We start from the raw sequence: 17,180 nt of genomic DNA on the forward strand, positions 1-17,180 counted from the left end.
ACTGAGATAAATAGGGTTAAGTGATTTGCCCAGAATCACACAAATATTGTCTGAGGCCAAATTTGAACTCAGGTCTTCCTGATTCCAAAGTCAGAGCTCTGTTTACTGTGCCACCTAGCTGCCCCTAGGAGGGGGGTTAGGCAGGTTTAAAAGTAATGGGTATTTCCTTATTGGGCTCCAAGAAAGCAAGGGGAGAAAGAAACAGAGGTCAAAGGAGATGAAGAGGCAAATTTTAAAATGAAAAGAAGCAAGATCAACAAAAATACAAGAAAATGCTCTAAATAATGAAAAATGCAAATTAAAACAGCTTTGAGGTTCTGCCTTGGACCCACCAGATTGGTAAAGATGACAAAAAAGGGAAAATGACAATTGATGGAAAGGATGTGGGAGGATAGGCACATTAATACACTCTTGGAGATATGAAATGACTCAAATACTCTTTGACCCAGCAACACCAATAGCAAGTCAATAAAAATTTATTATGCACCTACTGTATGCCAGGCACTCTGCTTAGTGCTGGAGGTACAAGGAAAGGAAAAAGACAGTCTCTGTTCTCAAGGAACTCAGGGTCTAATTTGGGGAGACAAGGTCTGAACCCTTATTTTTAAAATAGTATTTTTTTCCAATTATGGAGCGAACGGCCTGCGTCCCCACATGGCTTGGTGATGTGGTGAAGAAGAAAGACCAACTCCATTTATTGATCTGAGGGTCCGGGTATTTAGAGACAGAAACTGCAAGCCTATGTGACATTCTGCTTGTCTTCGCCCTAGTGATTTAATCAGACTGTGAGAACCTAGAGGGCATCTATTTTACATATCCCTTGTTTTCTGTAATTCTCTCGTTTGTCTCTCCGAGACAGCAACATCTGGGGGGCGTGGAGAGCCATTCCGGATGATAACGAGCACAGTCTCAAAGAACAGTTTCCCCCGAAGGTCTATCCTGATCTTGTCAACCGCATTCCACCCTGGCCCTCAACACAATTACATGTAAATAATTTTCCCATTCATTTTTATAAGATTTTTGAGTTCCAAATTTTTCTTCCTCCTCCCTAAAACAGCAAGTAATCTGATATAGTAAACTATTATGTATTAAGCTATATATAGGATAATTTTGAAATAACCAACAAAGGAATGGCACTTGAATTAAGGGGGATTGGGAAATCCCCCTTAATTCTTAATATTGCTTAAATGGTTTAATAATGGTTTATATCTTAGTAATGTCTTCAAGTCCCAACTAAAATCCATACTTTCCTATAAAGGAAGGAATCCCTTCCACTAGAAGGTAAGGATTTTAGTTAGGACTTGAAGGAAGCCAGGAAGGCCAGGAGGAAAAGATGAGAAGGGAGAACGTTCCCGGAATGGGATACGGTGAAAATGTGCAGTCAGGAGATTGAAAGTCTTGTTTGACCAATAGTATTGAGTCTTGTTCAAGAAACACAAGGAGACCAAAGCCACTGCACTGAAGAGTCGGGATGGAAGGGAGGGCGTGTAAGATACTAGAAGACTGCAAAGGTGTAGTGGGCCCAGGTTATGAAGGGCTTTGAACACCAAAGAGAGGATTTGATATTTAATCCTGGAGGAATTAAACTATCCTTCCAGTGAAGAGTGGAAGAAGCCAATATTGTTTATTGAGTAGGGGATGACCTGGTCAGACCAGAGTTTTAGGAAAATCACTTTAGTAACTGAATTAGAAGATGGACTGGGAGTGGGAGAGAGACTTGTGGCAGATAGACCAACCAGAAGGCTATCTGAATCATCCAAATGTGAGGTGGTAAAAGTCTATGTTAGAGTGGTGGCAATTTCAGAAGAGAGAAAGCATATTCAAGAAGGTAAAATCAGCAGGCCTTCAAAAAAGATTGAATACGGGGCGAGAGTGAGGAGTCCAGATTGCCACTGTTGACCTGAAAACTTGTTGAAGAAAAGGCAACAGGCTAATGCATATATTTTATGATTTAATTAATTAATTGATCAATTCCCTATTAAAGAAAACAGTAACATAATGCATTATGGAGCCATATCACCGAGACATATGTTTATCCAGCCTGGAATCCCAAGGCCTGACCAACATTGCTTTGTTAATTGTCCTGTCTTACTGAATTTACGATTTGCTCAATTAGGAGAGTTCCTTTCTCATGGCAAAATGTATATAAGCCAGAAGATTTCTGCACTGGGTAGCCAGAACATTTCTGGCTCCATAATGCATTATGTTACTGTTTTCTTTAATAGGGAATTGATCAATTAATTAATTAAATCATAAAATGTATGCATTAGCCTGTTGCCTTTTCTTCAACAAGTTTTCAGGTCAACACCACCTGACGCCTTGATAACAAAGAGGATAGTGGTAATCCTCTACAATAATAAGGATGTTGAATCCAAAGAAATCAATGGAAGAGAGAAAAGATCCATCAATATTTACAGCAGTTCTTTTCATTGTTGTTAGCAACTGGAAGCTAAAGCGATGTCTATCAGTTGGGGACTGGTTGAATAAGACATGGTATATGAATATAATGGAATACTCTTACACTATTAGAAATAACAAGAAGTATAGAGTCAGAGAAATTTGGGAGGACTTCCATGATCCAACAGAGAATGAAAGGAACCGAGAGAACAATTTATATAGTAACAGCCGTATTGAAAAGACAAATAACTACGAAAGACAAGATTCATGATCCAAGATCAATGACCAATGACAACCTCATAAATTCACAGAGGAAGCATATATCTGCAGAGGTGGGATAGGCAAGCCCCTCAGAAAAATAGACGTGGTCAGACACAGTCAATGGGTGGGTGTGTTTTGTGTGACTATATTTATTTGTTACAAGGAAGAACTTTTACTTGGGTGGGAGGAAGGGAGGAGGCTGGTGAATGAGAAGGTAGTGAAAAGGATATTTTTTCTTAAAAAAAAAGGAAGTTTAAAAGAGAGCCCAGACAAAAGCAAGGAAGTTTTGCAACTACCATGTTAAATATAAAACATACAACAAATGGAAGAAATAAGAATGTGTGCCTCGTAAGGTGGTTGTCAGGATCAGATGAGATAATGTACATAAAGTGTTCTGCAACCTTACAGTGATCTATAAACATCAGAGAAAATATGGAAGTGAAATTTCATTTGCCAAAACTGATAGCTGCTACTAGTTTCAGCATTGCTGGGCTCAATTGATTTCCCCTTTCTTTGGCTGCCTCCAGTCCACTCCTGTGTGGTTCACGCTGCATGTATCAGCTACCTTGCAGCTGGAGAGTTACTAGTCTATACTGCAAGGAGGCTGAAGATAGAAAAAAAGCCCCATATATACTAAAATATTCTAAAATATACTAAAATATTCAGGGGAATATTTTTTAAGGTAGCAGAGATGGAAGCAAAGAGGATGCCATCAATTGGGGAAATGGTGGAGCCTCTGGTAGCCCATAAATATAATGGAATAGTACTGGACCCTAAGAAATGTCCTACGGGAAGGATTAAGAACTTGGGGAGGGATCCTCTCTGAATCTATGGACTTCTATGAACTGATGCTCAGTGAATATACTCAACCATGACAATGAAAAGAAAAAGAACTCAGAGAAGAGTAAATGCACCTTCTCCGATTCTTTGCAAAGGTGAGGGACTGGGTGTGTGGCATGCTGCCTACACTGCCAGGCACAGTTGATTTGATGGTTACTTTCACTGAACTGCCTTTTGGCTCTTTTTACATCTTATAAAAGAAAACTTACTAGAAGGGGATGAAGGTTGGATAGATTCAGAAATAAAGGGGATATTAAAAACCAAAGAGAATAATAACCTGATTTAGGAAAGAGTAGAGCACCCTAAGCTAAAATGACTTCTGTTTTTGACAGGGTTACTTAGCTAGTCAGGAAATCAATTAGCATTTGGTAAGCTGTTGGCATGTGTCAATACAAAGAAAGGGTAAAGACCATTTCTTGCCCCCAAGGAGCAGACATCCATAGATGGTTAATTGGAGACAATTAAGGGAGGGAAGGCAGTAACACAGAGGGAATCAGGCAAGGCTTCTTGTACAAGGTGGAACTTGAGCTGAGACTTGAAGGAAACCAGTAGAGAAGGCAAAGAGAGGCAAAAGGAGAGAGGAGAGCGCTCCAGGCACAAGGCACAGCCAGGGAAAATGCTTAGAGTGTGTGTGGTGTTCACAGAACTGTCAGAAGTTTGATGTTTGCATCACAGAGACAAGGTTCATGGGAGGGGAGTTATAGCTTATACAGACTTCAGTGAAGCATTTGATAAACGCAGTTTCTTTCATGCTATTTTTATGGAAAAGAAAGAGAATTATGGACTAGGTCAGGGACTCAACCTTTTTGGTATCTTGGACCTTTTTGGCAATCTAGGGAAACCTATGGACCTTTTCTCAGAATGATGTTTCTAAATGTATAAAACACATAGGATTATAAATGAAACCAATTATATTGAAATATAATTATCCATTAAAAAAAAAAAAGTCCACTACTGCCAGGTTAGGAGCCTCTGGGCTAGAGTTAGACTAGATGAAGGACTGATTTCTATTTTGTGGTACCGAGGCAAGCCTGCAGGAGCTTTACCCAACTAAGTGGCAGAGCTACGAACATACAAGAACAGCAGTTTCCTGCAGAAGGGCCCTGGCATTTGAACAGCACCTCCGAGGCATGGGAGAGCACCCAGAAGAGGAGGAAGGAGAAAAAGAAGGAAAGAGGAAGGCTTTAGGCAGCAATGGGGACCATGTGGAAGAACCCCCTTTGCTAGTCTGTGAACGATGTGGCCTGAAGAGGTCCTCATAAAATGGACCTGCCAGAAAGGAGGCCTGTTTGACTTTCTAACTCTTGGTCAACCCAGAATTTCTTCTCCTTGTAGGGGATGTCACCTAGGGTGGCGATCTAAAGAATCTTAGAGACCCCCAGGTCCATTCTGATGGTTCCAGAGGAAACTCCAAGGCATGAGCCCTGGGGTTATTATTGAGGAACTTTCAGGAGTAAAACTTATCTGTGTGATGTTAGAGTTATGACTCTAGGCTGTAGGACTATACAAAGGGAAGACATTATCACTGTACTTTATTATTACTCTAAGGTATTGGCCAAGCCAGGGAGCTAAATGCCAACTTCCACTTGGGCACCTTGGGCTTGTACCCTTAAGAAAAGAATGACCTTTCTTCTCCCTCCAATCTTTCCCTTGTCTGCATGGCTGCTTGTCGAGATCTACCCGTCCCTGTCCAGAGTCACATGGCATCCACTTCTCAGTTATCTGCAGTCTAGCTTTGGGTCTCACCACTCAACTGAAACTGCCTTGTCCAAAGCTATGAATGATCTTTTCGTTTCCAAATCCAATTCCAGAGGTGCTGTCTGTTTCTGGGTCCCTTTTTCTTATCTCTCTGTGTACTTTTCCATGGAATCTGCATCAGCTTTCATGAATTTAATCATTATCTCCCTTCCTCTCTTCTCTCTTTGCTCTTTGTGCTAGCAGGAGAGTGACCTTAAGATTAAAGGGACAGAAGAAAATGGCTAACAGATCTGAAGACAGAAGTTAAGTGAGATGCTCAGCATCATGGAGCTAAAAAGTGTCTAAGGCTAGATTTGAATTCAGGTCATCCTGGAATGAAGTTCAGTGATCTACACTGCCCTACCAAGCTGCCTGGAATTTCAATTTGTGCATTATCTAGTGGGGCAGTTAGGTGGTACAGTGTTTAAGGCACTGGGCCTGGAGTAAGAAAGACCTGACACTTATTGTTGTAAGTTGTAAGGCATCTAGGTGTTCCTCATCTGTAAAATGAGCTGGAGAAGGAAATGGCAAACCACTCCAGTAACTTTGCCAAGAAAACCCCTAATGGGGTCACCAAGAGTCAGACACAACTGAACAACAACAAATTATGAAGTGTACCTGGACTGATTCTAGATTGATTGCACAAATGGATTCTAGGAGAGGGGTGTTGGAAGTGAACTCCTGGTAATTTGGCAACAGTGGGAACCACGTAGGATTAGGGGAAGCAGTAGGTGAAGAGAATAGCCTTCTCCCCATTGTTACCACTGTTGGATAGTATGGAAAGATCAAAAAAGAGAAGGATTGGGGAGCCTGACAGAGAAAAATGAGGGGTAAGGGTTACAATATCAGAAGATATCAACCCCTATGGCCTTGCCTTGCTTTATGCCTGCAGTGATCACGAAGGATTAAGCACCATCTTCTTACTTGCAGGATTTATGGAGTGGGGGTGAATGAGGTGGAGAAAAAAATGTAGGAATGACTCTCTCACCTTCATGAGTACAGAGAAAATGAACACCAGGGAGACAAAAGCAAACCCAGGGAAACTTAGCTCAAGGCTTAATTCTCCATGTGTATCTTGAGGACATTTGTCTGAGTCTGCTATTGGATTATATGTTTGTCAATGAATTAAAAACTAATTAGACTTCTTCCTTTAGCAAATAGCCAAGCACAAAAAGTCTTGAGGGGGAAAAAGAAATGCACCTTTCTGGGGTGTGTGTGTATGTGTGTGTGTGTGTGTGTGTGTGTGTGTGTGTGTGTGTGTGTGTGTAATGGAGTGGATCAAAACTGAGTACATCAGTGCTACAGAGGGAAACAAGGGCACTCATGATACTCTCATGGATTTATGGTTCTAATGGACTGGTTCTAGATTCGAAAGCAAGAAATACAACCTTATTCTTCTTAAATGGGGTACTCTCTATTCATTGATTATATACAAACCATGGATGGCATGTGCAGAAAGGATGAAAGACTGCACATGCCAGTCAGCTCTGGTGGCTGCTTCCGCCACGCAGTTGTTGACTCTGAGCCCCCAGAGATAGAGCAGCGCAGGTGGGAATTCCACGTATAACCGCTCTCTCCATGATTACAAGTTACATCTAAGCAGAGGAAAGTCCAGAGCGCTTTAGGGTGATTAAGGACTGGACCTGGGAACTCCTGGGTAAGGAAAATCCCTCTACAAAAGTGGGTGGCCAATACTGCCAGGGAAGAGAGTCTTTGGGAGTTTCCTTGAGCACTGAGAAGTGAAATGACTTGTCCAGGGTCACACAGTCAGGATTTGACAAGAGGTTTCCTTCAAACACAGTTCTCCATCCATGACGTTAGACTGCTTCTCTTTGAAGGCAACTTATGGATGATTGAGAATCACTTTCATTGAAAGCACTGAAGTTGGTTATATGAGGTAGACTCTCTTGGTACTTACTATGGGGGAGGAAGAAGGGAGGGAAACAAGTATTTATTAATGCTTCCTATGTGCCAGGCACTGTGCTAAGTGCTGGGACCCTTCCACATCAAGGGGGTTAGGAACGCAACACCCCTGTGAGCTGGAAAATCCACCTAAAACTTTGTGTCCCTCCCTCTGTACCACAGAAATCTGAATTACCATGGTACTGAAAAATGAAATATGCTGATATTATACAATGCCATGCATACATTTTATACATTTCTGAGTGTCTAAACTTTTTCCATGTCATCTACTGATCCTCAGGTGTCATCTGTGGCTTTTGTAAAACTCCCCCAAAATTCCCACTTCATTTCTTAATGCTGACCTGAGATGTATCGAGCTGAGATGTGAGAAGTTGAGATGTGGAAGGGATCACTGTACAAAGCAAGTTCCTTCCCTCAGGGAGCTTCTGTTCCAATGAAGGAAGACAACATACAAAAAGGAGCTGAAAAAGCTGGAAGAGGAGGAAACTGAGAGCAGGATTATGAAATCCAAAAAAATTAGTAGCAGGGAGAGACTAAGGATGAATGTTCCATAAAACAAGGGCTCCAGGCGGAACTCACCAATGGGAGAAGATGGAGAGGGTGAGCAGCCACAGGTGCTGAGCCAGTATAGGGAAGGCATGGCTCTGAAGGCTAGAAGGCAGAACGTGGATGGGGTGATACGACACCCCTCATTAGCACACAGGAATTTTGGTAAAAGCGTTTATGTTGGCTAGCAAACACAACTTAACCATTTCAAAAAGATCGATGACCTTTCTCCCAGATCCAACAGAACTGAGGGAATTTGGTCTAAAAGATCAATCTGTTGCGTTTGCACCCAGAACTGGCTTAAATTTAATGCTCCCCCCTTCTCATCTTACATCAAACTTCTCTGTATCAATGATGAAAAAGTCTAATATCTCTGTGTATCTCTAAATCTATGGTAGTGAAGTCATTTTATTTTCTCTTTTCTCCTGAGAACTTCATTTCTTATTTTGTTTTTATTTTTCAAACAGATTTGGAACATGGTAAACTACTATGCTACATTTTCTTTAAAAAAAAAACTGCTGTTATGTTTTACAGAAATAGAATAAAGAAATAGAATTTTAAGAGTTTATATATGTGTATATATGCTTCTATTTATATAAATTTATAAAATATATCTATATATTTATGTTTATAGATTTATACATGTTTATATATGAAATATATCTATATATTTATAAAATAGATAACTATATTTATGAAATATATTTACAAAAGAATTGAACCAGAAGCAATTAGACAATGCTGAGATGTCCATGAAGACAGAGGATTTATCCTTGTTCATACGTTGTCTCTCCCCTTAGACTGGCAGCTTCCCTAGGGTATGCTGGCTTTTGCCCTCTTTCCATCTCCAGGGCTTAGCACAGTGCCTTGCCTACAATAGGCTGGCACTTACTAAATGCTAGTCCAAGATTTGATTTGAAAGTCATCTTTTTTATCACTACAGCTACAAAGTTATGGAGACTTCCAGGAAGCTGCAGCCTTTGATCTTGAGATTCTGGAGAAGGTTCTAAGGGAGCATTTAACTGGCAGAAATGAAGGTTGGTGCATTCACTTCCCTGACCCCAACTCACTGTTAGAAAGAAGTCTTGTTACCTTTCATTAAGAAAAGGGCCGGAGATCCAGGATCCTGATTATGCTTTTAATAGAAGTTAAAAGGTGAATTTCCAGCCACTTTAGCTAAATTTCAGTCTTGGACGTGCAGATCCATAAGCAAAGCTTCAGTGAAATGTGCATTTTTAGGAACTATGACTGGTCTTTTTAGATTTAAAAGACTTGGGCAGCTTGTCGGTGCCTCAGGGCCTGGAGTCAAGATGACCTGAGTTCGAATCCAGCCTCAGATACTGACCAGCTGTGTAACTCTGAACAAGTCATTTAGCCTCTTGCTGCCTCAGTTTCTTCAACTATTAAACTGAGATAATAAGAGCACCTATCTCTCGGGATAGTGGTGAGAATAAAATGAGATACTTGTAAAAATCCTTTGCAAATCTGAAAGTTCGAGATGTGAGCTATTATTAGAATTATTCAAATAAATTAAAGCTTGACTTCCACCTGGAAGTCCCAGGGAGGTTAGTGTTCCTTGTTAAGCTTGTTTTACATCAGCTGACCACCTTATTCCCTACATCTCTTATTTGCTCTTTTTAGGACTTTGAGTCTAGCTCTGTTTGGATGTTTGAATAGTTCAAGTGTCCTTGGAAAAATCCCTGTTCCCCCTTCAGCATGCCCATCCCCTAGCCCCCAGATCAGCTTACCTCATAGCTGTGGCAAGAACCCTGCAGGGGCAGACTCTGTGTTCTCAGGAGCTTTGCCTCCATGGGATGAGCATGGGTCGTCCTTCATTACCGATCTCATTACATTATCTTTCCCCTAGACCCTCCCCTCTTCCTAGTTCTCAGTGTTAAGGGTACATTCATTCTCCCAATAGACCAGACTCACAACCTAAGTGTCACCTCTTATATCTGACTTGTTGCCAAATCTCATCATTTCTACCTTTGACATTTCTCACAACCGTGCCCCTTTTCCTACCTTTGTTCAGGCTCTAAGGACTCTTCCCTGGCCGGTTGAAAAGCCTCCTCATTTGACCCCCTGCCTTAAGTCTCTGCCTCCTAACATATGGTCCATACACTTGCCTAAGGGATTTTCTTAAAGTACAAGTCTGATCCTCCAACTCTCCTCCATAAACTCCACTAGCTTCCCATTGACTCTAGGATCGAGTGTTATTTCATTTTGTTAAAATTTCTGTTTTTGTATGAGTTTTATAGTGCACTTGGTTATTAGTAGAATTTGGTCAGGCACTGAAGAAGCCAAGGTCATCTGCTGCATCCTGGGCTGTCACGAGTCATCCTGACTTTTGGCCTGCCACTGGACTTTGATGACTCAGGAAGAGAGAGTGAAGCTGATGACTTTGTGCAGCTCTGCCTCACTTAAATCCTGTTCACATACAACTCAAACCATCGCCATGATAAGCAAGCAATGACAATAGCAGTAAATGTATACAATTTCTAAATGTATAGGTAGATATAGATATCGATAGGTAGATATAGATAGATAGACATAGATAGATAGGTAGATAGATATGGGGGAGTATAATCAAAAAGTTTTTACTGCAAGGAGTATTTGAAAGAACTATTTTCTTCAGTGAGCTTTTGAACCTCCTTTTCCATTTGGCTAATTCTGCTTTTTAAAGCATTCTTCTCCTCATTGGCTTTTTGAACCTCTTTTGCCAATTGAGTTAGCCTATTTTTCAAGGTGTTATTTTCTTCAGCATTTTTTGGGGTCGCCTTTAGCAAGGTGTTTACTTGTTTTTCATGCTTTGCTTGCATGTCTCTCATTTCTCTTCCCAGTTTTTCCTCCACCTCTCTAACTTGATTTTCAAAATCCTTTTTGAGCTCTTCCATGTCCTGAGCCCATGGAATATTTATTCTGGATGTTTGGGATACAGAAGCCTTGACTTCTGTGTCTTTCCCTGATGGTAAGCCTTGTTCTTCCTCATCTGAAAGTATGGGAAGAGATACCTGTTCACCAAGAAAGTAGCCTTTTATGGTCTTATTTTTTTTCCCTTTTCTGGGCATTTTCCCAGCCAGTAACTTGACTTCTGGGTGTCCTCTCCACCCCCCCCCCCCACGCCTCCAGATCCGCCCAGCCAGCACTTGGGGTCTGAGATTCAAATGCTGCTTCCCAGCCTCAGGGCTTTGGGTGGGGGCAGGGCTGCTATTCAGTGTGAGATTAAGTTCAGGTGCTCAGGTGGGGGCAGGGCTGCTTCACAGGCTCAGTTCCCTCAGGGGGTTTATGCAGAGACCTTCAACAATGGATCCAAGCTCCTGCCTGCTTTGGGAGCCCTTGTCTGCTGCTGCCTCTGCTGCTGCCTCCTGAGGGGGCCTGAGTTATGGGGACACCCCACTCCCCTCTCGATGAGCCAAAGAGACGCTCTCACCAACCTTCGGCACCTGTGGGTGGAGGGACCCACGCAGCTGCTGGAGATTCTGTCCCTGAAGCCTGCTCAGATCTGCTCCTCTTGGTGCCATGCGGCCAAGAAAGGACTGGGCTCTGCTCTGGGTCCAGTGCACGAGGGACCTTTCGGGTCAGTTTTTCAGGTCTCTCTGGAACAGAAATCTCCTCCACTCTGTTGTTCTGTGGCTTCCGCTGCTCCAGAATTTGTTGGGAGTTCTTCTTTACAGATATTTTATGGGCTGTGGGTTTCAGAGCTAGCATATGTGTGTCTTTCTACTCCGCCATCTTGGCTCCTCACTGCAAGGAGTATTTGAACAAAATATGGCAACCATTAATCTAAGTCATTGATAAAAGCGACTCTGGCAGCTAGTTGGCATAAAGGTTAGAGCCCTGGACCTTGAGTTAGGAAGACCTTAGTTCAAATCTTGCCTCAGACATTGGTTAGCTTTGTGAGTCTGGGCAAGTCACTTAATCTCTTCTAGCCTCAGTTTCCCTGTATGTGAACGATGATAATAATATGACTTGGCTTGGAGGGTCAAATGAGATAACATGGGTAAAGCATTAAAGTATAACATTAATATTGACTACTATTGATTGAAAAATTAAAAAGCAGGGGCAGCGAATAGAGCACAAGCTCTGGAGCCAGGAGGTCCTGAGTTCCAATTTGATTTCAGACACTTGACACTTACTAGCTGTGTGACCTTGGGCAAGTCACTTAACCCCTTGCCTTCTCTCCTAAAAAAAAAGTTAAAAAGCTCAGGGTCAAATACAGATACCTGAGGTATTTCAGTAGAGACCTCCCACCAAGTTGCTTTTAAACCATTAATAACTTGTTTATGAGACTGGCCACTCAACTAGTCCCAAATCCATCTAATTACCTGATCATCTGATTTCTGTATCTCCACTTACCCCTAGAATAAAAATAGGTGCTTTATTAGAAGCTTAACTAAAATCTGGGTAAACTGGGCTCATATTGCCCAGAAGGTGGGATAGAAAGCTACTCAACATATGATATAAACAGGGTATGGGACAGGTATTGTATAGGAATAGGGTATGGGAAGAGAGGCAGCTTTGTATGGTAGATAGAGCTGGTCTCAAAGACAGGAATTGGCTGGGTGACTCCACAAGTCAGTTAATCTCTCAGTGCCCCAGGCAGCTCTAAAAGGCCATGGGCTACAAAGAAGGTCCTAGAATCAGAGATTTAGATCCTTAAAGGTGAGAAAGAATGTCAGAGTCCCTTACATACAACTCCTCATTTTACAGATGTGATGAATACAAAGTCTGAGAGACATACTTTCTAGGTAATTAATATTCAATTTATTAATTATGGCTAGCAAATAATTAACAAAATGAGGTCAGTGGCACTCTTGGGAAACAAAGTTTAAATACTCTCAGGAGAGTGGGCATTCCCATTAGGTAGAAATCAACTCTATTTCATTAATAATTAATGAGAGAATGACTATTGCAATGAGAGGTGGGCCTAGTCTAATAAGGGGCTGAATACCTGACTCTGATTATGTTGACCTTGGACAAAGAGACTCATCTCTAATCAGATCACCTCTGCCTTGGGCAATCCCAGTTCTACCTGAGTAGTAGCTTTCCTTTGAACTGTTTTAGGAAGATTCTGAAGATCATCTGGCAGATGGTACCAAACACTGAAGTCCTTGCTTGAGCTGAATTGCTAAGCATTCAAACTATGCTTCAAAGAGTGCAGCTCCTATAGGCTGGCCATGTTGCCTGTCTTCATTGTCCTAGAACAATGAAACTATAAATCTTGCCATTTACTTTTAAAACTTTTATAAAATCTAATCCATATTTTTCCTTAAAACAAATTCTACAGAGTGATACCCCAAAACTTACTAAGATATTTCAGAAGGGAGTGAATTCTTGGAATCACCCAAAGTCCCAGGAGTTCTTCTCCCCTGTAATTTAAAAATAATTAATCTTCACATTTCCAAAATCTGCTAAGATGTTTTTAGTAGTTCCATAAACTTTGATTATCTGACTTCTTTTTTCCCCAGTAATTCCAGTATAACTAAATTTGAAATGACAGAAAAATATCTTACAGGTTTTTTCCTCTCTTATAACCTAATCTCCTGCAGAAAGCCTAAAGTGGAAGTTAGTTCTGAGACGATTGCTTCAACTATGAAAGTGTTCTAAATTCTTTGGCTACAGCCCCTAGAAGTTTTTCTGGCTGGCTACATCTTAAATCTTTCAAAGTAACAGAATCTAGCTCACAACACAAACACAACACAAATATTTTACATTTTACAAAGACACAGACAAAACTCCAAGACAGAAGCAAACAGACAGAGATAGTTTTGACAAAGCAAGCACTTGCAGTCTATACAGAAGCATATAGTTACTGAGGCGTGCAGTTTCAACTTTATAGAGATGTGCAGTTTAAAAAAAAAGACAAGCAGAGACACAAGAGGCACACATTTACAATTTTACAGAGGTACGCAGTAAAAAAAAAAAAAACCCACAAAAACACAACACAGATCAGCAGAGGCATGCAGAGAGGTCAATTAACAGAGGCGTACAGTTTAAGAAAGAATATCCTCACCAGAGTGATCCCAGATCATCTGGGTCACAGAGGGGCCCTGGAGTTTTCCTCACAAAGAATGGTGAACTTGACCAAGGCAGAAGCTTGGAGGATGGGCTGGTTGAAGCAATATAATAATTATATGATTTTGCCAGAGGGTGAGATCATCCAGAGAGTGAGGGCAAAGAATTGTTGCTATGCCAAGCTCAGGACATGGCTTGCTTGCTTGATCTTAGCTCTGGAAAACAGGGTATCTCCTAATAGTATCTTGACACTAAACTCACCTATATCCTTTAATGCTAAGTCACTACATGGTCAAAAGCAGCCAGCGGGATTCTTAATCTCCAGTGTCTCTAAGTGCTGAGCAAGCCCACTGGGTCAGCCGGTGAGGGTAACTCTGGGCATATTTCATGTGGCATGGCCCCCCCTTATAATTCTACAACCAATAATCCCTACAAAGGAATCATTACTATCACACCTGGGTCAGGTAAGCAACCATCCCAGGGATACAGAATGTGACAGGGCACATAATAATGCAAAGACTGCACACAATAACAGCCTGTCACAACAGATCCATGGAGTATGTTGTTCTAGACTGATGAAATCCCTGTGACCAGTGACCCCCAGTTTTGGCTTAGGGAAACAGTACCTGAGACATAGTACAAACTAAAAGAATGTTTGCTGACCTCTGTACTGCTATTAGTTTCAAAAGTCCTGTTACCTTTCCCTGCTGGGAGGGCACCAGGGCATAGGGCCATTGCTTTCGTGGGTACAGTGTATACAGAGCACTGGACTTGGGAGCTGGGGGACCTAACCCTGCCTCTACCACCAACTGTGTGATGTTAGACAAGTGAGCTCATTTCTCTGGGCCTCAGCTTCCTTCTTTGTCTACTTGACCTCCTAGTTACCAAGGTCGTGGTGAAAAAAATGCTTGGTAAAACAGAAGAGTCACAGAAATGTTCTATATTAGAACCAAACAAGTTTGCCTCGCCTGGTTTTTGTGTTTGTACTTGCTTACATAAGCTGACCTGAAAGTTTTGTGAAAGAAAAGGCAACAGGCTAAATGCACACATTTTGTGATTTAATTAAACAATTCCCTTAAAGATAGTGAGAACCATAGTACTGTAGAGTCAGAGATTATTTGACTGCCTGGTACAGAAATATTCCGGTTTAAATACATTTTGCTGTGAGAAAGGAACTCAGTTGAACAAATCATAAATTTAGTAAGAACAAAGCAGTGTCTCTTGGGTTTTATGACTCCAGCCTGTGTAAACTTCCTCCCTGTAGCATATGTCTCTGTGACATACGATAAGAGAAAATCCCACCATTCTAGTGGCAGGCATCCTATCCTAAACAGGTCCTTGAAACTGCTGACACAGGAAAGGGTACCTTTAACAAAGTTTCAATTGAAATTACAACTCAGGACATCTGTGTTTTTTTCCTTATCATTAAGATGCCAGGAAAAGGATCTCTTAAGAGAATTGCTAAGTCAGCCCCATTAATTTTGCTGACGAACCAAAAGGCATTCTCTGAGTTTACTTAAGGTAACAAAAGAGACTATTAGGTCCAGATTCTTCTTAATTCAAGCTTTGGCCCTTATTAAAGTCCAAAATTTATATTAAATATTATCACATACTATATCTTTCCATGAGAATGGAACTTACTTGAGGGTAGGCAGGACCTATTTTTTCATTTTTTCTAGTATAATGCCTTCCGCTGAGCTTTTATTAAGTTGCTTACTATGTACTAGGCACTGAGCTAAGTGATCAGGATAGAAATAAAGCCACAGTCCCTGCCCTCAAGGAGCATATACTCTAATGGTGGAAGACACTCCATAAAAGGGAGTTAGAAAGCAGGAGGGACAGGGTGTATCAGCACTGAAGTTTCATTTGAAAATAACTTGGTGGCCTGGTTCCAAGTGTTGACCTGAAAGTTTAGTTAAGAAAAAGGCAAACAGGCTAAATGCATATGGTTTATTCCCTTAAAGTTAGCGCTTACATGATCATGGAGCCAGAAGAAACTTCTGACTCACTAATACAAGAATGACCAGGCTTAAATCTGTTTAGGACAATCCAAGGTGATCTGTGTCCTTCATATTTATGGTCTCCATGAGCGATTAACTAGACCATGAGAAAGAAATTTCTTAATTGCATAGGTTGTAAATCCAATAAGATAACAGAGTTGACAGTTTCCATTGAAACTATGACCCAAATACCTGTGTTTTCTTAACCATTAACATGCCATAACATAGTATATGTCCACAAAATATTAAGATATGGAAGAAGTCCCATTATTCAAGATAGTGTCTTGGGTAAAGGGTCTCGTAAGAGGAATGCTAAGTTAGCCCCATCTGGCTTTGTTGACATAGGAAGAGGTATTCTCTGAGTTTACTTCAGAGAACAAAGAGACTGTTAAGTCCAGGTTCTTCTTAATTTAAACTTTGGCCCTTATTAAAGGCTAAAATTTATATTAAATGATTATCACAGGTAACACAAGGTGAGTTTGCCTGTCAGAGACCAGGGTCCACTGAATTGGATTGTCTTGTTCTTTTTGTTTTCTTTAAAACAGGTGACTGGGGGGTGGATACACTAAAAGGGAGGAGGGAATTAATCAAATCAACAATGTGTGGTGTGAGTACCTTGCCCCATTGCAGGGATCAAGGCAGTACTTGGTCCAGTCAGATCCAAGTTTGTTTGCCAGCTGGTAACAGTCCAAGAGGCTAGGCCCCAGTCTCCAGTTAGAGTGCAGGTCCAAGGCTGGGCAGGGGAGTGGGTGGTTTCACATGGAGCAGCCAGGTGAGAACTGGGCCCTTTGCTCTGTACTATGGACCTGGGAGCCTTCTTTCTGGACAGACCTGTGCTAGTTCCCCCTCCTCCTCAACAAGTATCCTGGTTCTAGTGACAGAGAACCTCAGCTCCAATGCTGGCTCCATTCCTTACTCCCTAGGTGACCGTGGGCAAGCCTCTTAACCTCAGTCTCCTCATCTGTAAAATGGCTCATGAGGTCCCTTCTAGCTATGGACAGTTGTGATCCTATGAACATGTTGGACATTTAAGATGAGTCTTTGAAAGTGGTATAAGGATCATGAGTTCTGTGGGATCAAAGGATGAAAAGACCACCTGGGACTGGAGTGACCTGGGAAAGCTTCTTGGAGAAGGAGAGCTTTGAAGAGAGGGCTAGAGTTTTTGTGTTTTCCGTGAATAAGCAAAGTTTATTTACAAGTCAGTGAAAACAAACAGAACTGAAATCAGGGCTCTTGGAGTCCAGAAACCTGCTTGACCTCTGTCCCTTAAAGCCATTTCCTTGGGCAGGCTACTAGGGAGCTACATCCAGGTCAGCTTCTCTAGACATGCTTCTTTCAGAGGCTCTAGGCTCTTGGGGGGGACCTTAACTACTCTGTACTCCTTCCCTCTGCATTCCTCTGTAGCTCCCAGCACCTAGAGCAGGTCCTCTTCTGCCTGCCTCTGTAGTCCACCTGTCTGCC

The sequence above is a fragment of the Notamacropus eugenii genome, chromosome 2, assembly GCF_028372415.1.
Source record: "Notamacropus eugenii isolate mMacEug1 chromosome 2, mMacEug1.pri_v2, whole genome shotgun sequence".
In the NCBI taxonomy this organism is placed as follows: Eukaryota; Metazoa; Chordata; class Mammalia; order Diprotodontia; family Macropodidae; genus Notamacropus; species Notamacropus eugenii.